Here is a 16,062-nt window from a genome sequence, read left to right on the forward strand (position 1 = left end):
ACATTTTGGAAAATAAATTAATACAAGTACTATAATAAATATGATACTTATAGTTTTATACTGGTAGACAATTTCATTTATAGACTATATTTGATATTTTGGTGGCCATAATTAGAAATATACAGCCATTTCGTATAGTATTGACTTTATATTTATTTGAATACGATAATATTATTATAAATAAATATATTATTTATGAAAAAAAATTAAAAAATAATATAATAATATTATACAAAGAGTATTATAATATAATTTAAAATTATACAGAAACTAGTTTAGACGACTAGGTGATTTTTTAAAAGTTGTCTTGGAATCCTTCTGCCACATTGTGGGCCGTGTGGGTGAAAAATTCGCAAGATTTGCTTCTGCTTTCTCTCTACCTGCCTTAGCCTTATCCAAATCTAATTGGTCCGATGCTTTTTGAAGATTGGATGGTGGTTTACCATCATTCGAAGAAGAAGAAGAATACATGTCGTTGGTAGTCTAAAACAAAACGATGAGATCATAACAATAATATTAAACATTAACTTAAATATTAATTATTGATGTATAAAAAAATATAAATTATGTTTATGTTTACTATAGTTGTCACTTGTAGGTCTTATAAAAAAAAGAAATGTTAGGCAGTAACAATACGTTGTTTGGTTTAAATAATTTTCTACGTGCCTAATGGGAATTACATTTAAAAAATTTAACTATATAGGTAACGTAACTTGTTTCAACATGTAACATGTAAAAAGAAATATCATTTGTACCAATATTAATATATAATATATATTTTAAAATATTGAAAATACTCAAGATTTAGTTGGTATACATAGTATTAGGTAGGTATATAATCGTAAAAATCTAAATGTATGTTTGTTAAACAAAGTGAGTACTTTTTGCAAAAAAAACTGTTACTGCAGTATAATTTACGTTATTGTTTTCTAAGTGCTAACAATAAAAGGTCATAATTATAGCTGGGAATATAATTTCCTAATTAAACCCAAAATATACCCTAACTTAATGTGTATTTGTCATAAAAATGTAAAATCGTGCACTTCATTTCATTTAGTTTTTAAACAAAAAATATTTTTACTGAATAAAAAGTTTCCTATTATTTTAAATAATTTTTTATATTGCATCATGCAGAGACCTAGGTGTCCTAATTGCTTATATGAATATTATGTAAGTGCAAGTTTTTTTTGAAATACAATTATTAAAAATAAACTAAATTAAATATTATAAATAAACGATAATTTTATATACATATTGTAATATCAATAGCATCTGTGAAAAAAATAGAAAGTATAGGAAAATTATAATCACGGCAGTGTCATAAACACAAAAAAATAATTAAGGTTACATAAAATAAATGAAAAATATTATTTTTAACAATTGAATTAGTTTTTTTTATTACTAATGACTATATTAAAACATTCTGGTTTATTGAAGTCGTGTTGACTTAACACCAAAGGCTAAACTAACAGTAAAAAAAACAATTTTACTCGAAGATGATTGAAATAAGCATAACCTTTGAGATTCGAAAATTTCATTGTTTACGTACGGTGGTATTAAATAAGCAAATAATGTATTTTACGATGAATTTACAATTTTTAATTTATTAATTATAACATTTATACAGAAATTAAAAATTAATAAAATATTTAAAAGTATAACATCGTTAAATTCAAAAATCAAATAACTTTTTTACGACCAATAAAACTGACTCTGCAGATAAAGCATTTTCAAAAGATATTTTGCTAGCTGAAGCAATCCTGCATGTTGAAAATCGAGCATATTTTACATAACAGATCATATTATGTCCCGATGAAAAAACTGATCAAATTGTCACCTTATATAAATAAAATCAATATTTCTTACTGTTATAAAAATGGTGTAAAAATGAATTGTTGTCTTTATATTGATATACAAGAGAGCAGAAGAAATAACGATACAAAATACAGAAATATTTTAATGTTGAACATATATATACTGCGTTTTGAATAAAAGCTTATCGTTTTTGGGATGGGTTTTTATAAAAAAATCTTATCGATGATTCATTCCTTGGAGATCTAGTAATGTAATTAAAGATTTAATCATATTTAAGTGATGACATTTACCATTCTCATATTTAAATGTCGTTAAATATTGATAAATTCTGGTTAGGAGTTACGAGATTATGACTATTTTCATTACAAGTTTAAGAAATAATGGAATACAATATATAATTGAAATCATATTATTTTACATTTTCATTTTATTTTATTTTAGAATCTAATCTTAGCATATATTAAATATTTAATTTTACTCCATACCACTAAACATCTAAACAAGCATTGCACTTAAAGGAAATAGATTCATTGTTCTAACCATATTAATAGTTTAATTAACATATTACTAATATTATTCGTTATTATAATGTTATAATAATATTGTAAAACAAAAAATTGCTGTCTGGGGTTTTAACACTTATATTTTTTAAAATTATCACGGTAAAAATGTTAAAAATTGAAAATTTGAAATATACATATATTTAATACGCTGTATTAAAATTATATTATAAATTATAATAAAAGTTTAATGATTTCTAATAAAAATAAGAAAGAAAGAAGTCACTGTGGTATTTTTAAGAGGATTTAAGTGCAATATTCCTTTTTTATCTATCAACACAGATAAACGCAATCTTAAAGTAAAATCACATAGTATGTATTGCAAAAGTTATTGAAAATAATATTAAAGTATTATGAGTTTTATATTTTATTATAATCTGATAAAAAAATTTGTTCTTTTAAATGGATATCAAATTGTTTTGAAACAATATTAAAAAAAAAATCAAAATAATATTTGTAGGAGGGCCAAAGAGAGAAGCAAAATAGTTGGCTGACATATTCTTAAATATTCTTATAAATATATATAGATCTGAAAAAAAAATTTAAAAAAAATAATAATTATATATTTATATATCCATTAATATATTCTGTTGTATATCCTCGGGTACAATGCGATCTTTTCATTATAGCGGTATCTATGTTGTGGTATCTCGTTACGCCATTTAACCTTTATCATATCCGTGGCCTTCTCAGCAATCATTATGACCACCTTTGGAGTTGGTGCTGACTAGCGTGGGCATGATGGACGAGTCCACCACCCAGAGCTTGGAGACGCTGTACACCTGGAGCATTGGGTCCACCACGGCGGTCTTATCCCACTTGGGACCCATCTTGGTGGTACCGACTGGGTGGTATGTCGAAACGGTGTAGTGCCGGATCATGCATTACTAGTAGGCGTGAGAGTGTCACGGCAAGGTCTGACAACTGGGGAACGGTGCGTCGTTCAGATGGCTGCCGATCTTGTAGAGAGACCCGGTCCTGGTCATTTCCAATACAAACTTGACGCCCCTCACTAGCGTTTCCACGTCCTCCCTGGCAGTCAAGTAGTTGGGCAAGATCTTGGGATACATGATTGGGTTTGACAGTATTTCGCCTCGGCTCTTGGGCTTCAACAATATCTGCAGATATACAATATGAAATGTTGATTATGTATTTATGTACATCCTATTATTGCCTATTAGACTTTGAATATTCTCAGTTCAGATTTAGATCACTATTATAATAAAACCATTGAACATATTTTCAGATATAATATAGGTCTATGAAATTATGATTTTATTTTTCAAATATCTTAGAAAAATTATGTTCCTTGACAGCGCCAAGTCCTTATAAATATTAAAAAATATCTATGTAATGAATAATCCATGTTCAATTTCCATGTAAAACATTTAATGCAAAACAAAATAATCAGAAAACAAATCAGCTTCGTAAGTAGTATAAACTATTATCGATATATTAACTATTTAAGTATATGAGAACAATGTTTTGTTCAAGCATATCTGTGTATAATATACGTGTATTGTGTATTTGACTCTGATATACTCTATGCAATTTAAATCTTATATTTCTTTAAACATTTTCCTTACTGGTAAAGCAGACCAAACGTCTTTGTCAAGAATTAATTTATACATCGATTGATAACACATTTCTTTTAGCCAGTGAGCTTTCCACGTTGTTTTATATGATAAAAATAAATATAGTATCTCATCTTTGTTGATCAAAAACATCAGACCACCAATTCCAATGTGGTCTTGTAGGTTTTTCCCGAAGTTTAAATCGGATATAATGGGTGTACCCATTTCTGCAAGATGTTTTTCAGGACCTTTGCCCGATAGCATAAGTACCTGTGGAGAATTTATAGGTCCTGCTGATTTTTATGCACCCGAACGTAACGAATCGAGATTTTCGCTTCTCCTATGCGTTAGTGACACCTGTACAACAAGCAAAAGAGTATAATACCCGAACGTAATACATAATGTTATTTTTTACCATTTAAACACCGGACGTGATGTTTGTTATAGGATCAATTTTAATGCATGTGACCATTGTGTTGAGGATAACGTGCAAGTTCTTTCGGAGTATGGCTGGTCTCAAGAATGCCTTCACCGTACTGCACCTTGAACCATTTCTGATGGTTCCTTGTGGTACCATAAAACCCTTTTGACGTTGTCCATTGATGTCGTGTATATCGTACACCATTTCTTGTCCGGCCGAGTGAATGCTTGAGCTACTGAAGTTTTGTACGACGCTTCTGACACCGTTAAATAGTTACCATCCTACTGGTATGGGTTATTCGCTAAGGATGAGTCTTTGTTGTCTTCCGATTTTTTAAAGTAGTGTAGCACGTCATTGTACCCCCAACCTTATTACCTTGTTTCAACCAGTTTTCAAAGTCATTTGGGTTTCCACGCACATACAGCATATTGTTTAAAACTCTGGACCCGCCTAGAACTTTACCACGAGGCCAATAACACCTTTTATCATTCATAGCTGAAATATAATATAATAATAATTATACTAAATAGGTATTTAGTATGTACTGTATGCATGTATGTATGTGTATGTACTTTATTGTTATTCAAAAACAAATAATTGTGGATACGTGAAAATTTATCTGAATGTTTATATTTTCATTTTCTATATACCATAAAATGTTGAAAATATTTTTTTTGGTTTTTTTTTCTGTAAATATCAATACAATTTTATTTGTTGGGTAAAATAGCGTGAACATTTAATGTAAGGCTCCTGATATGTTGTTACAATAGCAGTTGATAAAATATATTAAAAATGTTAAGTCACATTCAAAAACAGATTAAAAAGAGTGTTAAGTGGATGTCACTCTGCTGTACAGTAGGTTACAAGTGGGTCACTGTAATTAATGGTGTTAAATTCAATGATATAGTAGCATTGTATAAGAAAAACAATTCTGAGCTAAAACTGTCAATCAGCCTAAAATATAGCTAAATATATTTGATGATATAATTGTGAATAAAGTAATTTATATATTCACCTATTTACGTGGAACCTTGTTTTAAATTTTCAATGTTTGGCTATAAAAGTTGAACATTTTAATAGTTCTTAACTACAAAATAATTATTTAAATTTGATACATTTTGTGAAAATTCAAAATTTAAATGCTTATAAAAATAAAATGTGCCTATTAATATTTTTCAATCGTTATTGTAACAATATATCAGGAGCCTTATGTTAAATTTTCAATGTTTTTTACACAACAAATAATATTTTGTTGATATTTATAGAAAAAAATTTATAAAAAGATAAAAAAAATCAAAACTGACATTATCCGTAATCAGATCAAAAAAATACAAAATAAAATTACAAAATTGCATGGTGTATGGAAAATGAAAATATAAACATTCAGATAAATTTTCACATATCCACAATTATTTGTTTTTGAATAACAATAAAGTACATACACATACATACATGCATACAGTACATACTAAATACCTATTTAGTATAATTATTATTATATTATATTTCAGCTATGAATGATAAAAGGTGTAATTGGCCTCGTGGTAAAGTTCTAGGCGGGTCCAGAGTTTTAAACAATATGCTGTATGTGCGTGAAAAATTTCATTTTATTTGCTTTTCAACATTTTTTTTGATATAGATAGACAAACTTATAATTAATCTTGTTCTACATTTTCAAATCTTAGATTTAAAAAAAAAAAAATTTATGAATTCTCAACTCAAAATAATTTGCTAATTTTCGTCATTTTTACGTATTTTGTCAATTTTGTACTTTAAATGCTTATAAAAAAAACTGTGACCAAGAGCCAGTTGTAACATCTCCGATTAAAGTTAACCAAAGTTTAATTGGCTGAATTTTCCAGTTATGAAATCCGTTATCAGCTGATTAAGCGTAATCGATGTGTATATTCCTAGACGTTACAACTGGTCCTAATGATTTTTAATATTTTTCAAATGCCATTATAACAATAATTAAGAAGAGGCCTTTTATTAAAATATACATGCTTTTTTAACCAACAAATGAAGTTTTATTGACATTCATACAAAAAAAGATGTCCCTAAACAGTTCAAAAGAAATCAGAATATTTTTAAAATTATATCGTGTAAAGAAAATACAAATATTTACAACCAGAGAAAATGTCATGCTTATACGTTCATTTGTTTTAGAGTTATAGTCCAGGCAAATTAAATAAAATAGCGGAAAAAAAAGCTGGAAAGCTGAATTTTGGTATACACCTTTATTGAAGGGTACTAAGTAACATACTAAAAGTCTCCTAAGATTTGATGACCGCTACCTCCGCTAGAGCGCGCTTTGTGCAAGAAAAATCAGTTTTTCTCAAATAACTCGGTTGTTATTAAGATTATAAGAAAAATACCTATATACTATATTATAGAAGAGGTGATTACCTATAAAAAATGTACTTACAATATATTTCGTGGGATCAATATTTACCTTGATAATCGGACATCCAATATTATAGAATTGGTAATTTCTGTCTTACGGCGTCCGTAATTGTGACTAACACAGTTTTTTTTTTGTATTAATTTTGTATAAATGAGCGGTTTATTGTTTTATAATTATTATCTAAACATAAAATAACTATTACATATAGAGGTAACCGGTAGGTATATAATAATACAAATTAATATTGGTTAATATCGCGATGACACAATTTCGGTTACTGCTCGACAAACAAAATATTATTTATTTATTAACTTAAACAAAACTTTATTTATAACATAATCATCTTAATTTTTATGTAATTTTGGTCGTTTTTGAACACTAGTAGTAGGTGTATCATCATCACTGCAATGTACCTATTTGAATAACACGACATCGAAATAATTTATATAGAAAAATAATCTATTATTTTGTTTAAAATATATAATTATTATCTTGTTATGTTAAATGCAGTTTATCAATTTTGACTGATTTGTGTTACTATTGGTTATAAATAGTATATATTTGTATGTCCTGTTATAATAACTACCATCATAAAACCTATTACTCTTACTATAGGAATACCCCATAGTGGCCCGTACATAGTATTTCTTTAAAAATAACTTTAACTATCGCGAATCAGTTCGTGTCGCGCTAATCTACTTCAGTCGTGTGTCTGTAATGTAATAGAGCTTATCGTGTCAATACGTCGCTATATACGACGCGTATTTTTGATTATATTGTTTTCGATCATGTATATTATATCATTTTAATTATTATTCATCGATTATTTTTTATTTGAAATTAGTTAATAGAAGTAGATAGGTATGTCTTTAAGTAAGTGCTGCAATTGTGAAAATCTAATTAACTTGGAAAGTGAGGTGGTAACTTTAAAATCTAAAGGTTTAGATTCATTAATAAGTTCAAGTAAACAAAGATTTGACGACAAGTGGTTAAAATTTAACGAAAATATAAAAGTGCACCCAAAATGTCGTAAGGATTACACCCGACCGCAAAGTATCAAAGCTGCAATCAATGCAGTAAATGCAACGAAGGATTTACGCGGAACCAGTTACACCTCACCAACAAAAGGAAAATTAAGGTCAGCTATACCAGAATTTAATTTTAAGTTGCAATGTTTGTTTTGTGATGAAGTCATAGATGACGAGTTTTTTAAAAAAGAGAAAAAAAAGAAAATTGAAAATAGATTAGACCTAACCGAGTTATTTGAGAAAAACTGATTTTTCTTGCACAAAGCGCGCTCTAGCGGAGGTAGCGGTCATCAAATCTTAGGGGACTTTTAGTATGTTACTTAGTACCCTTCAATAAAGGTGTATACCAAAATTCAGCTTTCCAGCTTTTTTTCCGCTATTTGTCAAAAATGAGTCTAATTTGCCTGGACTATTAGACCAACAACCAAAATCGATATTGTAGAAAACCAATTTCGCGAAAAAAATCCGTTTTTCCTTAATTTTTATATTGTTTTACCCGGGGCTTTTGAAAACTAAATTTTTTATTTTGACCTCCCGAATGCACCAACTATATTCACTTTCCCATAGAACAAGATACTGTTGAAGAAAACTGAAGCGGTTTTACTGCCCCAAACCATAAAGACAGACTAAAAATTAAAAAATTTAAAATAAAATCACACATCATTGTAAAATCAATACATTTGTCGTACACTCAGAATCTAAAATGAATATTTGTTTATTTAATTTTTTTTATTAATTTATAACGAGTTTTTCTATTATTAGTTAGTGTTAGTACTTATAGTATGTAGGTATAAATTACTATTACAAACTGTTCAAATAACATCAAAAGGAAAAAATAATTAATTCATTCAATAAATTTAAAAAAAATCAAAACTAAATGAAAATAATATAATAAATATATGTATTTCAAAATATTAATTAGCTTGGCTGGCCAGTGAAACTTTAGCGGGCCGTAGGTTGGTTGGTTAGTACGTTTAGGCTGCTCTTGATAATTGTTATTAAACCATATTTTTTACCAATTTAAACACAAAATTTATATTTTATTCACAGTAGGTAAGTACATACGCATTAGGTACTCACCCAAACACGCTGTATCCTGAGGTTCGGTTTTATATTTCCAATCAATCTCAGATAGGTGCTCGCTGCTAACCAACAAAGGCACGTGTGATAGTACCGTTTCATGTCCACCAGCTTATATTAGTGGTACATTCCAGTTTTCGACTTTAGTCAATCTATTTGCCAGCACCGCACCTAAGTAATAGTTGTTGTATTTTTATTTCATAATATTGTAGGTACCTATTTAACTTTGAAGAAATTATCGACACGATATCGTGATAAAAATATTACGAATGTACAAAACGTGTAATATATAATAATTTTATAAGATAAATACCTATGGCTATAATATATATTATTTTTACCTGCCGATCCGCTGCCGACTATTATAAAATCGTAATGGCTGAGTAACGTATCTACAGGCTGGTCATTGATTCCTGGAGACAGTATCTGTTACATCGCCTTGGAAGTAAATAATAGTTGTATACAACATGGTCAGGAAGGCCAAATTAAAATATGTTAAATTAGCTTATCATAGTATGATATCTATCTTTGGAATATACTTTACAAAAGATTGATATTTATAGGTGATATAAAAAACAAAATAAATATTATTTTAACGCACGAAGACGCGTTGTTTGCATGTTTGAGCACTGATCACTTCGCAATTTTTTACACTACGCAGACACACACACTTAGGTACGTAAGAACCTAGACATTTTTAAAATTGTCTATAGTGAATACATAAAGTTGGTCAATGTGAATCAAAGGTTTTGATATGGTAACTGAGATCGAAAAGTGAATGGCGGAATTTCAAGCATATGAAATATAAAACACTACAGTATAATAATATCTATATAGGTAATACCAAAGAGTCTATCATTTAAAATAACAAAAAATAAGAAATATTGAGTGTCAGTTACAGCTATAATTATTAAATACTTACTATACAATTAGATATACATATCAGCAACTAACATTCTTTACAAATCATTATTATTTGATAGATATTAATTTATTTTTAATAGTTAATTAATTTGATTTTAAAATATAATAGTATATTTTTGAAGGTCGTTCTTCAATTTAGCACGATATAATATCATTAACGACGTATTTCGGACTTAGAGAATATTCGAACAATCGCTTATTAGCTAAGACACCAGTGACCGTCGTTAATTCGAATAGATAACCAGTATAAACTAACTTGTCTTTTTTAAAATTTTTAATAAATAATTCACCGAACTACAAATTGTTGATCATTTGACGCTTCTACCATCAACATATACTGTCCCCTTCTCCTGTAAGTTGGGTGCACGCAACAATATTTTTTTCATTCCTTGGAGATGTAGTAATGTAATTAAAGATTAAATCATATTTAATTGATGACATTTGCCATTCTCATATTTAAATGTCACTAGTTCGATAATTTTTGGTTTTTTTGAATCTGAATAGTAACACTATGATAAAATGTTATGCATTTATCAATGTAATTATTAAAATATTATTGAAATACAAAGAATCTAGCATTATAAATATAACATTTAATTTTATGAAGAATAAAATTAATCCAAGCAATTACATCGAAAGACCATAATAATTAAAATGTAACCAATAAAAATGAAACATTTCATACATTTAAACTACAAAAATATTCTTAAGCTTCAAACATTTGTTCGTATGTTTATAAATAAAAAGGTGGATAAGTGGATGTCGCTCTGCTGTACGGTAGGTTACAAGTGGGTCACTGTAATGGATGGTGTTAAATTTGAATTCAATGATATAATATCATTGTATAAGAAAAACGATTCTGAGCGAAAACGGTCAGTCACCCTATGATATTACCAAGTATATTTGATGATATTATTGTGAATAAAGTAATTTATATATAACCTATTAACGTGGAGCCTTGTTTTAAATTTTCAATCCTTAGCCATAAAAGTTAAACATTTTATAAATTTTTAACCACAAAATAATTAATAAATTATAAATTTGATAAATGTTGTCAAAATTTGAACTTTAAATGCTTATAAAAAAAAATTGTGCAAATGTATTTTTAATATTTTTCAACTGCTATTAAAACGATATATCAGGAGTCTAATATTAAATTTTCACGCTTTTTTACCCAACAAATAAAAATTTATTGATATTTATAGAAAAAAAAACTAAAAAAATTGAAAAATGACAATGTCCGTAAACAGCTCAAATAGAGTCAAAATATTTTCAAAATTGTATGGTGTATAGAAAATGCTAATATAAACATTCAGTGAAATTTTCAAGTATCTACAGTCTTTCGTTTTTTAATTACAATAAAATAAAAAAATCGTTACATGAGAAATCGAGTAAATATCAAATGTTGTAAAAATATAAATTTCAGACGCTCATAAAAATTTAATTTAAGTTTCTTCTAGACATTTTTTTTTTGATAAAGGTAGACAAACTTATGAGTAATCTTATATTACATTTTCAAATCTTAGATTTGAAAAGAAAAATTTTTATGAATTCTCATCAAAATAATTTGCTATTTTTCGTGATTTTTCCGTATTTTGTCAAAATTTGAACTTTAAATGCTTATAATTAAAAACTGTGACTAAGGATTTTTAATTTTTTTCATCTGCCTTTGAAACAATAACCTAGGAGCCTTCTATTAAATTTTCAAGCTTTTTTACTCAATAGATAAAATGTTATTGATATTTATAGAAAAAAAAACTAAGAAAATTGAAAACTGTCAATGGCTGTAAACAGCTCAAAAAGAGTCAAAATATTTTGTAAATTTTATGGTGTATAGAAAATGCAAATATAAACAACCAGTGAAAATTTCATGCATCTACGGTCATTTGTTTTAGAGTTACACCAATAACCAAAATCGATTTTGTTAAAAATCGATTTTGCGTAAAAATTCCCGTTTTTCCTTAATTTTTCTTTTGTTTTTCACATCGCTTTTGAAAACTACTGGGAAATTAAAATTTTGACCTCCCCAATGCACCAACGATATTCACTTTCCCATCGAACAAGATACTGAAGTCGAAAATCGAAGCATTATTTCGACTACTTATCGTGTACACAGACACAAAAATAAAAAAATAAAAAAAAAAAACACACATCATTGTAAAATCAATACATTCATCGTTTCACTTAGAATCTAAAAAGAGTTTAAATAATATGTTGAAAATTTTATGGTATAGACATTCTGAAAATTTCAAGCATCTACTTTTATTTGTTTTTGTATAAAATGTATTTTTGTTTTTACTAGTTATAAAGAATGACATTTTCTAAATATAGTTTTAGTTTTATTAACCCAAGTAATTACATACAAAAAACCAATAATTATTGTATTCTCTAATAATTATAATGAAAACTTTAATAACCCAATATAAAATAACTGGGCCAATGGTCATATAAACATTTGAAAAAAGGTTACATTATTTCCAAAACGGAACAGGATTCCAACTGTCGATTTCACCAATTTTAAACTCTCTTAGATTTAAACTGCGTTGATGTTATGTTGTTTTTACTGAACATAGCATATGGCAATCTGTGTGCTAAAACATTTTAATTTGAACATCAAAAGCGGGTAAGTGGATGTCGCTCTGCTGTACAAGTGGTCACTGTATAATTGAATGTATTCAATTTGAATTCAATGATATCTTATTATTGTATACGATAAATGATTCTGAGTGGAAACGGGTCGTCGGTCTGGATATTTTATATTGTTACTATCTGATCCTGTGCACTTCGTTACCCGTTAAATAACGGGATTATATAAATTTCGTTGATTAAAATTAAGTCAATGTGAATTTCGTATGTTATTGAATACAATTATCCAGAGACCCAGGTCCAATTTTGATGAAAATGTTAATCTTATATACCATAGTTTTCGAACAGCTTCTAAACAGATAAAGTTACTTAAATCTATACACTAATATTCTAGCCTTTTATTTTAGGATTATGGTAGGCCGTAGGTATGAGTAAAAGTTTCGAAAATTTAATACTATTGTATTGTATTAGTATTGATAATAAGTAATAAAAAAATCGATTAAAATATTGAGTGAAAAATTAAATTACAATTTATTTCATACCACATGTCTAAAATAGAAATAGAAAAAGTTATTGTAGATATTATATTTTAAATTTTTTAATGTAAATTTATTATACAATTAACAAAAAAATAAAATATTCTAATATTCTATAATCCCTTATAACAATAGATTTTATAATATTAAATAATAAATCACAAGATCCGGTTAATAGGTTTTATTAAGTTATTCATAAAAATATTTTATGTATATAGAAATTTGAAACGAATTTATGATTTTTATGCCTATTAAGAAATCATAAAACAACTCTTAATAGATTGCGGGATTTCCGATTTATTCAAAACGTTTTCCTCATACTTACCACCAACCTCAAATAAAAAGCTCGAATTTTGTATTAACCTTGAGCCTGACAACTAAGGACATTAGCTAAACTATCTTTTTAGGTGCTGTTCGAACACTTTTAATCAACGAAATTGATAAACTCCTTAATAAAACAACTAATCGATAAACATATTTAAATCAAAATTACAACAACGCCGTCTTTTCAACGGACATATTATGCAATATATAACAGTAGAATTACAGAAAATATAAAAGGTACCTCACGTTTAGTAAATTAAGCGACATATTTTATTCAATACCTGACGTACAATAGTTGACAGTTGTTATTAATAACTAATAAGACATAATATAATATGACAAATTTTGGAAAATAAATAAATATTAGTACTATGACAAATATAATACTTATAGTTTTGTCCTGGTAGACAATTACATCTATATTTGATACTTTGCTGGCCAAAATTAGAAATATACAGTCATTTCGTATAGTATTGACTTTATATTTATTTGAATACGATAATATTATTATTGTTTTTCTATTTAATTGCTTGAATTAATTTGGGTATTCATACAAAATAAATGTAATAATGACAATATAAATACTTATTATTTTAATGTTGTTTTAATAGTTATTATAATAATTAATAATTATATCGATATGCATACCATTTCATCATAATATTAATAGTATTTAGATTAATGGAAACCAAAATTTATCAAAGCGGTGACTTTTGAATATGAGAATAATGAATGTCATCAAATAGATATGATTACGTTTTTAACAACCTATCGATAAGATAATTTTATAATTAATATAATTAATCCAGTCCATCCAATTTTTATTGTAATGTTATAATACAATTAACAAAAAAAATTAAATATTACAGTATATTCCCTTATAACAACCGGTTTTATAATATTACAAAATATATTATATGGTTCGGTTAATATGTTTCATCAATTTGCATACTAATATTAAATATATATAGCAATTTGAAACGAATTTATGAACTGTATACCTATGATTAATTCATAATACAACTATTAACAGATTGCGATATTTTCGATGTATGCGAAACTTTTTACTCGTACCTACCACAATCCTCAAATAAAAGGCTCGAATATTAGATATATGTAACTAATCCATAGATTTATGTAACTATCTGTTTAGGCGCTGTTCCAACACTATGCTATGTGAGATTGACATTCTTATCAAGGTTGGACTTTGGTTTCTAGATAACCTGTAATAGAACACCAGTTTGACATTAATAAAAGAACTAATCGATAAACAAATTATATTAAAATCAGAATTACACCACCGTCTTTTCAACGAACATACGAAATATAAAGCAGAAGAAATACAGAAAAAATAATAGGTAGGTACCTCACGTTAAGTAAATTAAGCAAAATATTTTATACAATAGTTGACAGTTGTTATTAATACGACATAATATAATACGATTTTTAAACTTTTAAAGTGTAATTCGTAATTACTACATCAATAATATATTTTAATGAATAATTTAAGAACAATAACAACAACATAATTTGTTAACTCGTTTCGTATCAAACAGCAGCGTATGGTCTACATTTGAAAATGAAAAAATAATATAATAATATAATATAAAGAGTATAAAAATATAATTTAAAATAATATAGGCCCTAGTTTTGGCGACTAGGAGGTTTAGGATACATTGGCTTGGCATCCTTTTGCCACGTGGGTGTAACAAGCGCAGTCGGAAATTTTACTTGAGATGCCTTAGCTTTATCCCAATTAGATACAGTTTTGTCCAACGCCTTTTGAAAGTTGAATAATGTTTTACCATCTTTCGAAGAAGACGAAAAAGGAAGCATGTCGTTGGTAGTCTAAAATAAAACGATGAGATCATAATAATTACATTTTTACAATAATTGTTTAAACTTTTATTTTTGGTTTTTTTTTTAAATACAATTTTCAAAAATAAACGAAAAACAAAAACATAACATATAGTTAATTATATATTATAAACTTAACTTCAAACTCTCATAAAAATAATTTAAAGTAACTTTAAGAATAAAATATAAAAATAGATATATAGTTTGATAATTTGGTTATTTTGTTATACTTACAAAACAAATAAGTAAATAACCATAGATACCTACATAAAAGGTATACCATGTTTATATGTTTATAAAATTGTGTGTAGTTACATGGTACAATTTAAATTAAATATGAGATTAGTATATACCATCACTAAAATGAACTTAAATGATCTTAAATAAGCAATAAGCGTTTATTCAAAACTCATTCCATAGTATTCAACATTAAATTATTTCTGTATTTTGTACTGTTATTTATTCTACCCTCTTGTGTATCAAAATAAAGACAACAGTTCGTTTTTGCACCAGTTTTATAACGGTAAGAAATATTTATTTTATTTATATAATGTGACAATTTTATCTCTTTTTTCTTCGGGACATAATAATATGGTTTGTATTGTAAAAACTTTAATTTTCATCAAGATTTTATTTTAATATTTTGCGTGGTATTCACTATAGACATTTTAAACATCGTGTTCAAAGATCTTGTCTATGAGTTTTGAACAAAAGAATGTAATCACTGTGTATCTTATGCATATTTTATTTTGTGAAATCTACCGTAGATACCTACTTTCGTCCATCACCGGCCTGCTATAATTTATTTTTTAAATACTGAGCATGTATTGAAATAACAATGACGCGTATTTTGATTATTTCTGAAAACACTTTTTATAGCAAAAACATGTTTTGGTTTACAACATTCAGGGTAAACATCACCGGTAAGAAATATTCATTTTATTTATATAATG

General features: G+C 27.1%; 1 pseudogene; it reads right to left on the reverse strand.

The window, feature by feature from the left end:
- Positions 1–270: 270 nt before the first annotated feature.
- On the reverse strand, positions 271–15,088 carry LOC132938916 (glucose dehydrogenase [FAD, quinone]-like; annotated as a pseudogene).
- Between the last annotated feature and the right edge of the window lie 974 nt (positions 15,089–16,062).

This window comes from Metopolophium dirhodum, chromosome 1 (assembly GCF_019925205.1).
Source record: "Metopolophium dirhodum isolate CAU chromosome 1, ASM1992520v1, whole genome shotgun sequence".
In the NCBI taxonomy this organism is placed as follows: Eukaryota; Metazoa; Arthropoda; class Insecta; order Hemiptera; family Aphididae; genus Metopolophium; species Metopolophium dirhodum.